This window comes from Mercurialis annua, linkage group LG4 (assembly GCF_937616625.2).
Source record: "Mercurialis annua linkage group LG4, ddMerAnnu1.2, whole genome shotgun sequence".
In the NCBI taxonomy this organism is placed as follows: Eukaryota; Viridiplantae; Streptophyta; class Magnoliopsida; order Malpighiales; family Euphorbiaceae; genus Mercurialis; species Mercurialis annua.
In genome coordinates this window covers 2765824-2785255 of record NC_065573.1, presented here as the reverse complement: position 1 = coordinate 2785255, position 19432 = coordinate 2765824, and the positions used below count along the sequence as shown (strand labels likewise).

The 19432-nt window shown below is 36.1% G+C and overlaps 2 non-coding genes across 2 annotated transcripts; both read left to right on the top strand.

Annotated features, from left to right (window-relative positions):
* Positions 1-973: 973 nt before the first annotated feature.
* Positions 974-1080, top strand: LOC126679653 (small nucleolar RNA R71). The gene has a single exon (XR_007640939.1). It is a non-coding gene; the product is annotated as a small nucleolar RNA R71 (small nucleolar RNA).
* A 3145-nt stretch (positions 1081-4225) lies between these two features.
* LOC126679626 (5.8S ribosomal RNA) lies at positions 4226-4381 on the top strand. Its single transcript, XR_007640916.1, has one exon. It is a non-coding gene; the product is annotated as a 5.8S ribosomal RNA (ribosomal RNA).
* Positions 4382-19432: the final 15051 nt, after the last annotated feature.

Sequence of the window (19432 nt, the reverse complement as noted above, 5' to 3'; positions counted from 1 at the left end):
CCTTTCTGTTTTGTCTGCTACCACACTTCTTATTAGCACATCCCCCCTCTCTTGCACTAGGGTCTTCACTAGTTTTTCTGCTCGTATTCACTATTTAAAACCCCCACGGTTTATCATGTTTTTTCTTATTTATAAAAATATAAACAAGTCCTTCAGCTTTTAAAAAAATTAAATTATTTAAAAAGAAAATTGATTCATAGTTGGGCACCGTAATTCAACTTCCGGTTTATCCCGCATCGCCAGTTCTGCGTACAAAAAATGGCCCACTTGGAGCTCTCGATTCCGTAGCGCGGCTCAACAAAGCAGCCACACCCTACCTATGGACTCTTTAGGGGGGTGCATCATGCCTCACCTCCCTGCACCAACTTCCGAAGTCTTTTGGTGCGCACCTTTTGGTGCCCCAAAAGAAAAAAGACTTGACCACGGTTTCCCGCTTGAAAATTTGCTCCTCCCATATTTGGGTTGGCATTGGCTTGACCCGAGTTGTCTCTCCATAAAAAGTTCAGATGATTCCTCCACCCCGATTATAGGTGTTTAAATAGGGGTCGTTGTCTTGCCTTAGTCCACTAACATAGTTGACTTGCTCATTTGAGTTTTGATGTAGAACGGGACAATCCATTCCCGAATGATCATGCCCATCACAAGTCTCACAACCCATTTGATCTACCATAAGTTGAGCGTTCCTTTGACTTTCTTGTTGTTTATACATCTTGACTTGTGCTAGAAGTGCTGCGTTTTTGGCTTTCGTCACTTCAAACTCTTGGTTTGCTCGAGGGTCATTACACCCTTTTGAGGTGGTTGCCTCAACCGCTCGGTTGACCAAGAACAACTATTCATAGCAAGCTCTTCTAGCAAATTATTGGCCTCATCATAAGTTTTCTTCATAAGTGACCCTCTCGATGCTGCATCAATAGTTGTCCGTGTACGCTCATTAGTAACATTGTAGAAGATAGAGATGAGATGTTCTCTACCTAGATGATGATGCGGACAATTTCTCTGAAGCTCTTTGAAGCGTTCCCAAGCTTGATATAGAGATTCACTATGTAGTTGTAGAAAATCTATAATCTCCTTGGTCATCCTCGCTGTTTTGCCCATATAGAAGTATTTATTTAGAAAAGCTCGTCCCAATTGTTTCCACGTTGTGATTCAGGTGCTTGGAAGTGATTGAATCCAATTCCTCGCCTTATCCCTCAAAGAGAAAGGGAAAAGACTAAGCTTGATTTGATCCTCCGTCACATTATGGATTTTGAATGTGTTGCAAACCTCCGTAAACTTTGAGAGATGAGCGTTTGGATCCTCGCTATCCAACCCATAAAATTGCAAACGACTCTCGAGTAATTGAATCGTTCCCGGTTTGATATTAAAGTTGTTAGCAAGGATCGGAGGTGCGAAATATCCGTAGTTGGTGTTGTCCACGTTGGGTAAGAAGAATTCTCCCAAGATACATCTTTGTGGATGAGCGACGACCCTTTCGTTTGGCCTATTTAGAGCTAGATCGTCACGTGGTGCCGGAGGATTAACCCCATCAAGATTCAAAGGAGGGTTACGTTCTTCCTCCATTGTTTTGGATTTCCGAGCTGATTTTCAGATACTTCTTTCGAAGGAAGTTAGGTTTGACTGAAACGGTTCTAGCGGTTGTTTGGCTGGTCGCATATTAGGAATACACTAACCAAAATCCCTGCGTAAACCAAAAACAAAAAAACCAAACGTAAAATCCAATAACAATAAATTCACAAAGTAATAAAAATAACTGAAAATAAAACTAACTCAATGAAGAATAAGATACTCTTAATTTATTTAATCGCAATTGCTCCCCGGCAACGGCGCCCAAAATTTGTTGGCAAATAATCGCAAGTATACGATATCGCGCAAGTAATATAATCTTGAAAGACCAAGTATCGATCCCGCAGAAGTAATCAACTAAATAACTAAATTAAAGTATTCTTTAATTGGCTAGCTAGAAAATTCAATGGAGTTTTGTAAATTAATTAAACACTAAAGTAAACCAACTCAAATAATTAGACTAATATAAACTGAAAAGAAATAAGTAGATTAAGGTTTAAACAATAATGATAAAGTGTTCAAGGATTGATAACTCCTAATAAACTAGTAAAAGAATGGATTAAGACTTATTAGTGATTTTATCGTGAATCGAGCTATTCTAATGCACCGAATCCCGCTCTCTCAAGCCTCATATATCCGAATAGAATCACAACCTAATTAACTAACCAATTATTAACTTGCTCTCACAATATTAAAACTGAATTAAATAATCAAATTGTAATTATGAAGCAAACTCTATGACTACCTAAATTCCAACCCGCTCTCACGGTGTTTTCCTCTAAGTTCTTAATTGCATATGTCTATTTAATTAACAATCTCTAAATTAGTTAATTAAACACAACATCATGAACAAGTGATCAATTCAATTCAAGCATTACTTGTAGTAATTAAAACACGATTTACTCACTTAAAAAATCATAATCCAATTCGGAACTAATCTAAGTGTTCATATCAATCCCCGAACAAAGGATTTAGTTGCTCATGCTTAAGCTGAAACGAAACAAAGAGGATGATGAAGAATTGAACATAATTAAAACAATAAATACCGGAGTTATCAATTTCAGAAGAATCGTCTTGATTAAACTTGAAATATTCACAACCGTTCTTCGCAAAAACTAATTATAAACTACTTATAAACTGCTTGAAAAAGATGCTAAAAAGCTATTTAATCGATGAAGTAAAAAATAAACTAAATTATCTATTGTCTTAATCTATGCTATTACAAGGTCTTTATATAGTGGAGGAAGCTCTGGAGTCCTCTAAGAGTTTAAGTTGGAGTCGGAGTAGGAAATTAAATCCAAATCAAAAACTGATAAGGATTTTTAACTCACGATCTCGTTCGACACAACCATGGCCAAATTTTCGTTGTCTCGTTCGAATCATTACTTTCCGAGAGAAAATCTCGTTTCTTCAAACCTTATCTCATTCAAACCCTTGCTAATCTTACATGGGTCTCATTCGAGACACACCTGTCTCGCTCGAGACCTACGCTATTTTTCTCTTGGAATTCGATTTCTTTGTCCGCAGGCTAATGCTTTAACTTCAATACATAATCCTTAGTCGATATTGCTCCAAATACTCGATAATCCCCTAATTTTCACTTAAACACTAACAAACACTATCAAGCATATAAAACACCAAATAATGAATGTAATTCATAATAAACGTGACAAAAACCGAGTATAAACGACCCTAATTATAGGAGTAAAATACACCTATCAACTACCTAGTTGATCCTACCAGTATTCATATGCTTGTCTCAAATATTAAGTATGAACTAATTCGGACTGTGGAACTGCGAATGGCTCATTAAATCAGTTATAGTTTGATTGATGGTATCTACTACTAGGATAACTGTAGTAATTCTAGAGCCAATACGTGCAACAGACCCCGACTTTTGAGAGGGATGCATTAATTTTTATGAAAGGTCGACACGGGCTCTTTCTTGATTCTATGGGTGGTGGTGGATGGCCGTTCTTAGTTGGTGGAGCGATTTGTCTGGTTAATTCAGTTAACGGACGAGACCACGACCTTCTAACTAGCTATGTGGAGGTACACCTCCGCGGCCAGCTTTTTAGAGGGACTATGGCCTTCGAGGCCAAGGAAGTTTGAGGCAATAACAGGTCTGTGATGCCCTTCGTTGTTCTGGGCCGCACAGGCGCTATACTGATGTATTCAACTAGTCTATAGCCTTGGCCGACAGGCCAGGGTAATCTTTGAAATTTCATCGTGATGGGGGATAGATCACTACAATTGTTGGTCTTCAACGAGGAATTCCTAGTAAGCGCGAGTTATAAGCTCGCGTTGACTACGTCCCTGCCCTTTGAACGTACCGCCCGTCGCTCCTACCGATTGAATGGTCTGGTGAAGTATGTCGCGGCGACGTGGTTGGTTCGCCACCGGCGACGTCACAAAAAGTCCACTGAACCTTATCATTTAGAGGAAGGAGATGTCGTAATAAAATTTTCGTACATGAACATGCGGAAGGATCATTGTCGAAACCTGCACCTTGCAGATTGACCCGTGAACGTGTTTAAAAGATAGTTGGGGAAATTTGTGGCTCCGCGCCCCTCATTTTCCTGAGGCAGATGGGAGGGATTTCAGGCAAATGCTCGTTCGTCTCTATCGTCTGCTCAACATTTCCTTCTTTCAAGAATCAAATGACTCTCGACAACAGATATCTCGGCTCTCACATCAATAAAGAACGAAGCAAAATGCAATACTTGATGTGACTTGCAGAATCCCATAAATCATCAAGTTTTTGAACACAAGTTGTGCCTGAAGCCTTTCGGCCAAGGACACGCCTGCCTGGGTGTCACGCATACGTCGCCCCATCCTATCAACACCTTGGGAGTCATGGGAGCAGAAGTTGGCCTCCTATGTGCCTTGCGCATGTGGTTGGCCCAAAATTTATGTTCCCGGAAAATGATAGCCATGAAGATTGGTGGTTGAAAAGACCCTCTAAAATAGTCATGCGCTATTCTTAGCAGTCGAGACGTTCCTTGACCCTAGAGCATCCTCAGGTCAGTCTCTGACCGCGACCCCAAGTTAGGCGGGACTATCCGCTAAGTTTAAGCATATCAATAAGCAGAGGAAAAGAAACTTATCAGGATACCCTTAGTAACGGCGAGCGAACCAGGAATAGCCCAGGTCGAGAATTGGGTGCCTTCAGCGACCAAATTATAGTATGGAGAAGCGTCCTCAGAGGCAGACCGGGCCGAAGTCCCCTGGAAGGGGGCGCCAAAGAGGGTGACAGCCCCGTCATGCCCGGACCCTGTCGCACTATGAGGTGCTGTCTACGAGTCGGGTTGTTTGGGAATGCAATCATATTCGGGCGGTAAATTCCGTCAAGGACTAAATACGGGCGAGAGACCGATAGCGAATAAATATCGCGAGGAAAAGATGGGAAGGACTTTGAAAAGAGAGTCAAAGAGTGCTAGAAATGGTCGGAAGGGAAGCGGATGGGGGCCGGCGATGTGCCCTGGTCGGATGGAGAACGACCCGCTCGGGGTGCAGACCGATGCGGATTGCAGCGGCAGCCCAAGCCTGGGCTCTTGATACGTCCGCGGAGATTTTATTGCTGCGATTGTTGAATGCAGCGCCCGCCACTACAGCGTGCCTCGGCACCAGCGCGCTCAGGGTATCGGCCAACGGGTTCCCAATTCGGACCGTCTTGAAACACAGACAAAGGAGTCTGACATTTGTGCAAGTCAACGGGTGAGTAAACTGGTAATGCGCAAAGAAGATGACTGGCGGGATCCCCTAGTAGGTTGCACCGCCGACCGACCTTGATCTTACGAGAAGGGTTTGAGTGAGAGCATGCTTCTCAGGACCCGAACGATTGTGTTTCTGTATTGTGGGAAACCGTTTTTTCTTGCTTCTGGCTATTGGAGACCTGATGCCCCCGATTTTCTAGCAGGTGGAGACCTGATGCCCTCGATTCTCTTGCTGGTGGTGACACGATGCCCTCGATTCTCTGGCTGGTGGAGACCTGATGCCCCTGTTTATCTTGTTGGTGGAGACATGATGCCCCCGATTCTCTGGCTGGTGGAGACCCTATGCCCCTAGTGTTTGACTGGTGGAGACTTGATGCCTCCCTGTCTTCTGCTTTTGAAGGTGATATTTGATGCTTGTTTTGGTGTTGGAGTAGGAATGGCGCCTTGTCTTGATTCTGGGTTCAGATGGAGGTTCGAAGCCTGGTGTTTATGGGGAGTGATTCCTTGCACGGTGGCCCGCTGTCTGACCAATAGGTTTTCTGCTCTGTGCGTTTCTATGCGATGTAGGCTTGGCGCGTGCTAACTTTGGTGGTGGCTTTTGAAGATAGAGGGCTGGCGCCTGCTAGTTATTAAATGGGATGGAGGCTTGAAGCTATGTACCATGTCTGTACAGATGAGGGAAAAAATGCAAGAATGCAATATGATCTATTCTATATGTGTGCATGCGTTTGCACTAAAATTAAAAATATGGATAAAAGGCCATAAAGCCCTTATTCTTTTTCAAAAGATAGAAAAAGTTAATGGAAAAAATTGGCTAGAGGTTAGAAGTTTAATTTCTGAGGTTGACTCCAGAAGTTAATTTTCAGAAGTTGATTCCAAATGTTGACTCTATTTGACTCCAGAAGTTTAATTTCAGAGGTCGATTCCAGAAGTTAATTTCCAGAAGTTAATTTCAGAGGTTGATTCCATTTGACTCCAAAAGTTTAATTTCAGAAGTTGACTCTAGAAGTTAATTTCCAGAGGTTTACTCTACTTAATTTAGAAGTTGACTGCAAAAGTTGATTTCAGAGGCTGACTCCTAATTCTCAGAATATTCAGAAGGCCCAAGTCCGTTGTCAGAAGATTAAGCCCATATTTAAGATGGCCATTAAATTGAGTTTATATGGCCAAGAGTCTAAGGATATTTTTTCTGAAGAATAAAAGTTAAAAAGCACGTTCTTTTGAGAAGCAACAGTTAAGAGACACGATTTACAGTTTTTTAAAGGTGGAAAAAAACGTGTGCAGTTGAAAGAAGCGACAGTTTTCACAAATGACAAAGGGTATAAATAAGAGAAGAGCAGCAAGTTTGCAACCCCGATCAAATTCCACAAAAAACCAGCCTAAAGGCAAAAAACACCAAATCTCAGCAATTCAATGTTCTTCAATCAGTAAAGAACTTTACGATTGAACTTCTACATTTTTTACTCAAACACCAACCCACAATACTTGAAACCGATGTTTGAATACCAGACGATAAACTGATGCTTGAATAACACACGCAAACACATTGTATTCAAACTGATGCTTGAATACCACAAGAAGGAAAAAATAGCTATATCTTGATAGGAACAAAGAATCATTTAATCAAAATAATGGTTAGTTTTGGGTAGGAATCATTATAATCGATTGAAAATATTTTGCATAAAAGAGTTATAAGAAATAAAAAAGACTAATTTAAATTAAAAGTGTAAATTTAGTAAGTAAATAAAAAGAGTTATTTTGAAATGAAGTATTTTGAAAAAAGTGGGAACTAATAAAAACGCTCTATTTGATGAAAATGAATGAGAGGGTTCCGTTGGTCCTCTCAATTGTATAAGTACTAGTCGAAAGTCCGTGCATTTGCCCGGAATCAAATTTATATATAATTTAAAGTATTACTAAATTTAAAAAAGTAATATAAATAATTTAAATAATTTAAATTCATAATATATGAACTAATAAAATAAAATAAATTAAAATTTATTCTAATAAATATAGTAATGAATTGTTTTAAAATAATGAATATCTACTATATATTTTTTGCATTTTATTATTTTCTTAATTATTTCTTGTACCGGAATTTATTTTGTTCTCTCCAATGAGTTTCATCTGTTTTTTTGTAAATTTATCAGCGGCTATTTCTTTTAATGAAATGTGGATCGGATACCATGCTTCTTAATACTTTAAGATATTTATTAAAAAAATTTATGTGATCTAATTTTTTTGCAATGGATAATAAAATTGATGTTCCTTTTTTATTATAAAATGCATGTTTGATTACCGCATAACCAAAAGATGCATGGGTGTTTTTCAGCATAAGTGGCTACTGCATGTGTGATGTGGCTAAACGTCTTCTTTTTGGCCTTGGTGTACTAAATAAATTGAATAACACAGCTTAATGAAGTATTTGAACTTATATAAAAGTAGAAACTGTATAATAAAAGAATTAGTTTACATAATAAAATAATTAGATATAGAGTTTGTATAATATTAGTATAAGATGTTGAGAGTTTGCATAATAGAAAAATTAGATATAGAGATTGTGTAACATAAATATTAGATGTATAGAGTTTGTATAATAAAAATATTAGATGTACATTTCTCATATTTTAAAAATTAGATGGATATTTTTAATTTTTTTAAGATTCAAAATTATTATTTTTTAAATTAAATAATTCATAAATTAATTGAATTATTTTGAAATTAATTTAACAGAAATTGATTTTATTAATATAATTAGTTTACATAATAAAATAATTAGATGTAGAGTTTGTATAATATTAATATAGGATGTTGAGAGTTTACATAATAGAAGAATTAGATGTAGAGATTGTATAATATAAGTATTAGATGTATAAAGTTTGTATAATAAAAAAAATTTAAATGTACAGTTTGCATATTTTAAAAATTAAATCGAAATAATTTTTTTTTAAGATTCAAAATTAATTGTTTTTTTAATTAAATAGTTCATAAATTTAATTGAATTATTTTGAAATTAATTTAACAGAAATTGATTTTATTAATGTATATTTTAAAATCCTAAATATGATTAAAAATCTAAATTAAATTAATGTGTTTTGATATTATGATGTGAAATTTGACCTAATTACAAATTGAACCAATCAATAAAAATTCTTACAAAATTTGAAATTACAATGCGAAATTTTATTGTAAGCATTAAAAAAAACAAAATGCTTATAAGTATTAGTGCATTCAATTTAAATCAATAATATATATTTATAAAAATAAATAATATCCTTAAATATCTTACATATAATATTTTTCAATAATACACATCTTTTTTCCATTAATTTTTTATTTCTATTAACTCTAGCTTCCCTTGCAAGTTGATTGTCTACAAATTATATAACATAAAAGTAAAACATATGAAATTTTTTTAGTAATGTTTATAGAATGAGGGATGATATTTTAAAAATAAATTCAACTCTACATTTCCTGCAACTTAATAGAGGATCAAAATCAGCTTCTTAAATTACTAATATGATTATATGTAATCTGTTTATTTCCTGAATTAGTTAGAGTTTGTTAGATATCAGTTAGTTAGCTAGTTAGAAGAGTTAGTTATAGGCTTAAGTTAGCTGTTAGTTGATGAGCTGAGCTAAATTGCCGTTAGATTAAGAATAGACACAAAATACACGTGTCAATTACTTGTATAAATTACTCTGTAAAATTCATTTTACAATTAATGAAAATATTTATTATTCCTTTTTAATCTTTCTCTTCTTCTTCTTCTTCTTCTTTTTCTTCAATCATTAAACAAAATGTTATATGGTATCAGAGCAACAATTATTCAAGAACACACATTGATTCTTCAAACAAATATACATTGATTCTACAAACAAATCCGCTGCTAATTTCTCCAAGTACATTTCTTGATATTCATATTGATTCGCATTGATTTCTTTGATATTATTTCTTCTTTATATCTTCTGTTTCTTTTTCATTAAAACCCTAAAAATTTCTAAGTCACAATGGCTTATACTCATTCAGAGTTTGATAATCCTTCTAGTAATTTTTATTTACATCCCAGTGAAAATTCCTCTTTGGTTTTAGTACCTCCAGCTTTGAATGATAAGAATTATCATTCTTGGGCAAGATCAATGAGGATGTGTCTACTCTCTAAGAATAAATTGAAGTTTGTTGATGGCAGTATTCATGTTCCATCAAAGATTGATCCAATTCATCCTGTTTGGAAAAGGTGTAATACGATGGTCCTTTCTTAAATACTCAGGTCTGTTTCTCCTTCTATTGCATAGAGTATTCTTTGGATTGATTCTGCTTTAGATGTATCGAAAGACTTACATGATAGATTTTCACAAGGAAATGCTGTTAGAATGTCAGATTTACAAGAGCAAATGTATGCTTTTAAACAGAATGCTTTATATGTTACAGATTACTTTACATACTTAAAGATTTTGTGGGATGAATATTCAAATCTAAGGGTAGTTCCAATTTGTAGTTGCAATCCTCAGTGAGTTGTGATGCTTTAAAAGCTTGTTAAAGATCAACAGGATAGAGACTACATAATACGTTTTTTAAAGAATTTGTTCAAGTGTTTACCAAAGATCAATATAAGCAAATTATGAGTATGTTGCAGCATAATGCAGTAGCAGGCTCACCAAAGATCAACACGCGTGTTACAGATCAAACTTCAAATCCGTTGATACAGATTCTGGTATGCATTTTTTAGCTTGTGCTTATACTAGTAAAACTAAATATGAGTCTTGAATTATAGATTTAGGGGAAACCGACCATATCACTTGTTCACTAGAGTCTTTTAGTTCATATAAAAAGGTTATAGATGTGTAGATCACTCTACCAAATTCACAAAAATGTTGTTACTCATATACGGACAGTTCAATTCACTAAGCAGTTTGTATTGCATAATGTCTTATATGTGCCTAATTTCTATTTTAACTTGATTTCAACTAGTAAATTGACTGAATTTTATAATTATTGTTTGATTCATTATAAAAAAATCTCTGCATAATACAGGATCCTTTCAGTTGGAAGATGATTGTATTAGCTAGAAAGACTCAAGGACTTTATCAACTTGATAAAGCACTTTTTAAGACTGAAAATTTATGTGAATGTTGTGATTAATCCCATGATTGATTATGAGATGTTGTGACTGATGTTCCTGTGATTACTTCTGATAAAGTTTATGTAGATAATAGTAGTTTTCTTTTGCATAGAAGGTTAGGACATTCAACAGATTCTAGATTGAAATGTTTACAGACTAATTGTTCTTCAATAAAGTTACATGTTAATAAGCATTGTAAAATTTTCCATTTGGCTAAGCAAAAGAAGATTCCTTTTCCAATAAGTAGTTATGTTGTTAAGAATTGTTTTGATCTTGTGCATATTAATATTTAGGGTCCTGCTAGATGTAATACCCCAAATATTTTAAGATAATTAAGTCGTGGCACGTGTCGTGAATTCCGATAAATTAAATTAAGAGGTATTTAATTTAATTATATCGAGAGTTCAGAATAATTTTTATTAAGCAAATTTGCGGGATTTAAGGAAATAACTTCAAAAATTAATATAAAATAGAATAAAAATCCCGAGCAAATAATTATTTCGCCAAAGTCCGCGAAATAATTTATAGTATTTATGGTAAAAGTTTCGAGTCAATCGGAGACTGTTTAAAATTTGGACGCGGATAGGTTTTGGACTAAATTGCAACTTTTGGAAAGTTGCAAGGACCAAAGTGCAAATTAGATGTTTATATATAAGATTTGGATCATTGAATGAAAGATCTAGAATCATATATTCATCTCCTTTCCTTTTTCAACGATCTCACCGTTTTCGTCGCTCGATCTCCGTTTCTCGTCCGTTTCCGACGTTCTATAACTTGACTTGACCGTATTTCAACGGGGAATCACGTTAAGCACGTCGTTTCGCCGTTTGTTCGAGTTTGTTTGATGGATTGTTGGTTAAAACATTAAGCTTACGGCGAGATCGTATCAAAGTTACGTTTTTTATTCGTTTAAGCGTTTTTCATATGTTATTGATGAATTCGTGTGTTGTTTTGATGTTGGTACATTCTGAAATGTCTCAAGCATGTCGGAACGAGTTTTTGAGCGGTTTTATGCTGATTTGGACCTGCTGTCCTCGTCTGCACGACGTGCCGATGATTGGCACGACGTGCAGATGATTGGCACGACGTGCTGATGATTGGCACGACGTCTCAAGCCCGTTTTGAAACCGGAATAGTACCCCGAGACCCGATGCGATGTAATTTGACTTGGTTTTGATCTCCGGACTCCGAAAACGTAAAATTTAGACACAGAACAGGAGAAACATGACTAGGGTTTTGGTATACGAAATTAAACATATAGACTTAAGGTTTGTTTTGAAAACCTAAATACTATATCGGGAATTGAATCAAGAAGTATTAAGAAACGAAAGAAGTATGATTCGTTTATCAGGAAAGCATATGTTTGAAGCACGACAGTTTATGCTTTGTGTCTTGTCGTGTTTCGAGTCTTGAGTCAATCCTAGAATATGATTCTAATGTGAGTCAATTATTTTGAAATCGTTTTAGATCCGGCGAGGCAAGAGGCAGCTGGACAAGAAGCTCGGGAAGCTTGACGTTTCTGAGGACCGAAGTATTTTTGGAATAGCATTTTCTGTAGTTTATATAATTTACTTTTAAAGTATTTACACAAGCAAATATCTTACATTTCATTACATTTGAATGGAATGCTTTCAGTGCAATGTTTTGACAAGAAATACGTACATGATTGGTTTGAAACCAGTATCGATCCGATGGAACGTGCTACCTATTGGGCGACAATAGGACTGCATGATCACCAATTTTGATTTATTTCAGCTGTGAAATTGATTATGAATATGAATTTTGAAATTGGATATATATGAATGCGATACGAGCGAGAATGTAATACCCCGTAATTTTAAGTAATTAGAATATGCCACGAAGTCAAATTGAAGTAATCAAAATATTAAAAATAATATTTTGCCGGTTCGAATATTAAGAAAAATATTCGGAAAGACTAAATTTAATAGTTAAAGGATAATAGTTAGGTTTGACTATTTAAGATTATTAAATCACGGGAAGTGATTTAATAAATTCAAAATACGTAAATTAAATTTAAACGTAAATTTAATTTATACGAATTCGTAAAAGAGTATCGTAATAATATGAATTTAAAATTTAAATCGGGAATTTAAATTTTAATAAACGAGTGTGAACGGGTGCAATAAATTTGAAAATACTCTTTAGCGTCGTATAAATTGATATATTGATAATTAAAATATCAATGTACCACTCTAAATGGAGAGTTTAAGATTTCGGACAAAACCCCGAAATTAAAATATCGAAACTCGGAAAGCTCGACGAGTTATAGGCGAATATAAGATAAGATATATATATAAATATATATATTAAAAAAAAATAAAAGAAAAAGAAAATAAAAAGAATGAGGCGGTGGAGAAGTGGGCGCCAAGTTGGAAAAATGTCCACTTTGATCCCTGAACTTTTAACTTTAATTAGTTTCAGTTATAAACTAATTAAATGTTATTAGTTGGTCTAAATTAAATATAAAATCATATATAAGTCCCGAGCGAATACTTTTGGTGTCATTATTCGCGAAATAATTCGAAGAAGCTACGGTTCAATTTTCATTAAATTTGGACGTAGTAATTTTATTTAAGTGGGACTGATTTAGACCTAATAAATCTTTGGAGATTTATTTAAAAATAAAATATAAGTCGGATGCGAATAAAAATTATATTTTTATTCGTTTTATATTTTATTGGATTTTTGGGTAAAGTTTTATAAAATTTGAAATTAGTCTCCGTTTGGACTACGGTCGACTAATTAAAATCAGAGTTAAAGTGCATGATTGAGCTAGTACCAAATGGTACTTTAGCCATATGAATTGCCTATAAATAAAGGAGAGGGGGGACGCATAATTCATTCTGCTCCTCAGAATGACGTGCCTGCTTAGGCAAAGGAGATGGGCAGTGGCGCGAGGAATTAGGTCCCGCCGCGGCGCGATCCATTTCGCGATTCCGACTCCGATTCTTCAACGAATCAAGTAGTAATCGAGGTATTAATCTCGTATACGATATTTATTTCGATATATATTAATTATATATTCGATATTAAACGGTAAACGTATCGAATCGATGGCGTACGTATTGGTTCGACGTTTTAATAATAGAATTGAATTGGATTGTGTAGTAGAGTGTTGAATTAATATTTTTGAATGTTCCGGAGCATCGGAAACACGTCGGATTTGGCCCGGGGAGTGTTCCCGTAGCTGTGCACACGCACAGCCAAAGCGCTGTGCGGGCGCACAGGCTAGCTGTGCGGGCGCACAGCCCAGGGAAAGGCTGTGCGAGCGCACAGCCAGGGCTGTGCGGACGCACAGCTCTGCTGTGCGAACGCACAGACCCCTCTGTGCGGACGCACAGCGAGTCGGAGGTCCGGTATTTGGACGTTTTCGTCCTAGTTCGAGTTGTATACTCGATTGTTGATTCAAGGGACTTCTGAAACGTTAGTTGATACGTTTAAAAGGTTAAAAAAGAACCTAGACGTTTGAGGATAGTTGGTTTATTAAAACAATGTGATGTTTTAATAAAGTCATACGTTAATCAATGTGATTAATGTCCAAAGGACTATAAGTATATACCAAGAATGGTATTATATATTGAACGAGAAGTTCAATATAGAGATTAGTTTATATGCGATATTTATAGTGTCAGAGTTTGTTTATTGTGTCTATCGTTTATACGATAGGACTAGAGTTAGAAATTCAATGTCTGATGTGTTTTGACATTTGAATTTTAATTAGATCCGACGAGTGGTCGATCTAGTGAGCCAAACACCAACGTGTTTGACTGACAAGCTTGCTTGGAGCTTACGTTTTTAAAAAAAATGGGGACGACAGTACTGTGAGTTTTACTTTGTGGTTTTTACTTTTGAATATTTATATTTAAACTGTTTTTAAATAATAAATCGCACTAGTATAATTAATCATGAAAGATCCATTGGAACAAACTTCCTATTGGTTTTCAATAGGACTGTGTGATCACCAGTAGTACGATAGATACGAGCCTGTGTCTGACATAGAGGTCAGTTAATGTCATTGGGCGTTAGAAGTGCTAGCGACCCTGACTTAACAGTCTGAGGCGGCAGTAACGGTTACGGTCACAGGCAGTACTGTGATGGCAGTTTCACGGTTACGGTCCAGACACCTGGCTTAGACGGCAGTGATTCAGTTCACGGTCTAAGGCCCATGTTGTGTAGGTTGAGACCCATACAATAGTCTGCCTTGTAGGGTTTCATCTGGATCAAGTAGTTGGTAATATTTTTGATATGTACAAATGCTTTACATATATGCGATTTAAATATTCAATTGTAAATATGTAAACTCACTCAGAAATATTTATATTTCTGACCCTCCCCAATGTTTACCTTTCAGGTAATCAAGTACGAGGTCGGACTTCCACAATAATTCTGGAAGTCAATGTCAGTCATACCTCTAGAGCTGCAAGTAGTTGGGTACTGGGAAGTCTGTCTTTCTGTTTACAGCAGTTCAAACTTATTTTGATATACTCTGATTGAACTACTGTATATAAGATATAAGTTTTGAAAAGCTGCGTGTTTTCTAAAATGCTTGGACCAGTTGTTTGAGAGATACACTGGTTTCATGATTTAGCATTTTAGGATTGTATTGAAAACAGAGCAGGTGCGTCAACTGAGATTGATGTTTGCGCTCTGATTTCTTGAAATACAATCAGGGTCTTAAGACCCAGTTTTCAGAAATGTGTTTACGTTAAACGAGAGAAAGGTTTTAACGATATTTTCTGAAAACAGATCATATGTGATATATGATCTTGAATTACGATCGCGTTTTTAATAAAGGTGTTAAAGTATTTATGCAACGAGGTTGCAAACCTTATTATGTTTTAAAACGCGAAAAAATTTATAAAGGATTTTAGGCTTACTACGGGTTTCGGAGCAACCACTCCCATTCCCTAGCGCCGGTCGTGATCCATGAATTTGGGTCGTGACAAAGTTGGTATCAGAGCAATAGTTCTCGGACTCGAGAATTTAAAAACATTGCTGATACATGGAAATAAAGTATGGGGTAGACGTCATATGTACTCATAGGAACTACTGCAGCACATAGGATTCGAGTCATGTCTCCTACATATATTCTTATGTTTCATAGGTTCTCAGCCTTCCCTTTTGGGATATAAGACTGCGATATACGCGTGTGTGCGGTCTAGACAACTCGATAACGATGCTTGAATATCAAGCATGGAAATAACGTGAAGACACTGTCGAAGGCATTCGATAGTTGTACAAGGAGACGATTGACAAAGGAAGTACGAATTCAGAGAAGTGGAGTAGTTGTGGAGAAATCTTACTGGTTACAGAGTTTAGGGTCAGAAGGAAACTTACAAAAACCAAATGATATAACCTGCTATGGTTATTCATTTAAATGATTTTAAAAGCATAATTGTGCCTAGACATGAGACGTCATCACCCTATGCATAATTATGCAAATATTTAAAAAAAATGAATTTTTGAACAAATTGTTTTGAAAGGGCCCAAAGATGATTGAAATATTTCAAACAGATTTGTTTTTCTTGTAAGTATACCTAGACCAGAACTCTGTAACAAAAGTAAATACTCGAGATCAAGTAGTAAGCGATTCTCGAGAGGGGCAACATAAGCATATGAGAATGGAAGTTGGAGAATAAAAGTTATGGACCGGAAAGCACAAAACTAGTTGTAGCTAAATGAACTACAACTTGTATCAGATAGATAAATATATCTGAGATACGAAAGTTAAGGATAAGAATATCCTTAAATAAGATGTCTAGGGCATTGTACCCTACGACACTAGAAATAAGAAAGGAGAGATAGAACCTACTGATCGAGCAGTGATTAAGACGTTAGTGATACGTGACTTCTCACTAGCGATTAGTGTAACTTGAGTTTAGGAAGACTCAAGGCAAGTGGAAGATACATGATTCAAAGTGTAGTTGATTGACATAGTGTATTGATAAAGTAAGTTTCAGATGATGTCTGAAAACCGATAAGGTGTAGTAAAAATTTGATAACTTTTAATTGAACCGTTGGATCGGTTTAATTTTGGAATATGATATTCCTAAGACGGTTACCTAGAGATTAACCGTTGCGATCGTCGAACGGAGAGGTAGACGATAGTTGTTTTTGAAAGTAACGATAGGAAACTTGCGTGAATTCTGGCAGTGAGCCAAAAGTGCAAGTGATGAGATTATGAATTATAAAGTTTAATTAACTTAGGATTATCAATGTAAGCTCCATAGATATGTAAATAAATTTGAAAACTGTTGTGAAACAGTGGTTTCAAATTGTGAAAATTTCGATAACCGGGCCTAGTGACTGTGAAGTCTTGGCTGGCTGGTGCGGAATATACATGTAGAGTACATGTAATTTGAATGTCGGACCAGAAATGTGTAAAGTATGGCCGACCAAAAGTGGAAAAATGTGATATAGATGTTTTATTTTTAATGTTTTAAAAACGGAGCGAGAAGTTGATAATCAGTTAATTAAATATATTAGGGGCTATAGAGCATTGAGAATGACTCTTAGCTGCGAGTAAGACAGCTATATATGTATAAAGTTAAGAGGTGAAAAATAGCGATAGTCAGATCAGTGATGTAAGATCTGAGAATTTTATGCATCAGAATGAATGAAAGATTCTGAGTAAGCCATAGTTTGAGGTAAATAACATGTTAAGAGTAGAAATATCCGGATATTAAGATAAGAGTTTCGCGACAATAAAAGGAAAAAGACTGTAGACCCGTGAAGGGACACAGCCGATAGTAAATCTATATGAGGAAATATAGAAAGTAACGTCGTATGAAACGAGTTACGATGGAATAAGCGTACGAGTGTAAGATAAATCGCTTATTAAAAAAAAGGGTGTACATAGAAAAGAAGTACATAGTCTAAGAGCTTATATTAAAGAATCATATAAGCTGTAATTACAGAATAAGAAGAGAAAACATAAGTTGCAATTAGTGTATATCGATATTAAGAGTAACATGGAAACGTTTTATCGATATACATGATTGTGAGTTTGACTTTACCTAGCTATGGTATAAGTAAAGTCACTAATTTAAGCTCAATTGAGATTGAGATAAAGTACACTGACTGAAAGTGTCAGTAGTAGACTGTCACGACCCAATCTCAGGGCCGAGACCGGCGCTAGGGAATGGGAGTGGTTGCTCCGAAACCCGTAGCAAGCCTAAAAACGTAAAATAATTTTTCGCAATTATAAATGTAAACGTCATGCATGACATAAGCAAACACGTGTCATGCAGAAGCACACATGCCAGGCACACATATCCTCTGGCAGTCACCACATATAAATAACGCAGCAAGCGTAAAACGTTTAAAACTTTAAAACGTTAGAGTAATATTTACAGAAAACTATATATTACAGCTGACTCACAAAATACTTATCTACTGCAGCTCTAAGAGTAAAGTACTGTTTCTTTACATACTCAAAAATACAGACTTCTGGAAGTAGGATAGAAGTCCGTTGCTTCAAAGCGTCTTTATCCTGAAAGGAAATCTGTGAGGGGTCAGTATATTGGGATATACTGAGTGAGTTCATACATTTACTAATAAGTATTCAAATAAAACGTAAAATCGCAATCAATCATATGCGGCCAAGTATAAGATCCGATTGAAACCTTAATCCTCAAACATACTAATAATCAATCTATCAATCCAATCATAAATATCAATTGCGAGTCCAACTCGATGGTGGCCCAGCCACTAGATACGGGGACTTCCAGGCTACACCGTAGCCGAGTTCACTCTGCGTATCTAAATCATAACCCAATCGTAAATTTCATATTCATCATCAGCTCCCAGCTGAGTCATATCGAAACTGGTGATCACACAGTCCTATTGTCGCCCAATAGGTAGCACGTTCCATCGGATCAATACTGGTTTCAAATCAAACATATGCAATTCATAAAAAGAATTCGCATACCAAACATGAAATTCAAACACAAAGCAATATAAAATAATTGCTTAAATACTTTAAAAGCAAATCGTATAAACTCACAGAAAACGCTTATCCAAAAATACGTCGGGGCTTTAGAACGTCAAGCTTCCCGAACTCCTGGTCCAGCTCCTTCTTGCCTTGCTGGATCTAAAACAAATTTCAAAACATTTGACTGACATCAGAATCCTATTCTAAGATTGACTCTAGACTCAAGACTAGACACACTGAGCTTTATTAACCATCGTGCCTCTCACGTGATTATCCCGATAAACGGTATCAAACTCGTTTATGGATAAAATATCACTTTTAACTTCATTAGGTTAATGTCTCACATTAATCAATTACTAACCCATTTCACGTCTCGATATGCGCGTATAAAATTTCTCGAAGAACTAGGTCGATAGACGAAAACACTGTGCGTACGCACGTCTGCCTGTGCGATTGCACAGGGGACTGTGCGTCTGCACGGTGTGACTGTGCGTTCGCACAGTCCATGACTGTGCGTTCGCACAGTCACCTGACTGTGTGTTCGCACAGTTGACTGTGCGTTCGCACAGTCCATTGACTGTGCGTTCGCACAGTCCTGCTGTGCGTTCGCACAGCTCGGCTGTGGGACGCACAGCCACGGGCTTTTGCCCGGAAATCGTTTTCCGACGTGCTCCATCATGCCAAAACGCTCAAAACGTAACTAAAACGCTATTTCTAACTTCAAAACACCCAAATACGATCCTATAATCGAATAAACGATAAAATCGTTTCGTGGCCTAAAACTTTGAATCAATATAACTCAAAATATAATCAACGAAACGGTAAAACGTCAAGCTTACCGTGATTCGCCTCGTGAATACGATCAATTCGAATTATTAAACGTCGAAAATGGACGAGAAACGGAATCGAGCGACGGAAACGGTGACGAGCGAAAGGAATGAAAGGAATGGAGTGTCTGGATCCTTCATCTGAAGGGTTTTTATATATATATCTGGCTAACTTGCACTTTGGTCCTTGAAACTTTTCAAAAGTTTCAATTTAGTCCAAAACCTATTCGCGTCCAAATTTTAAACAGTC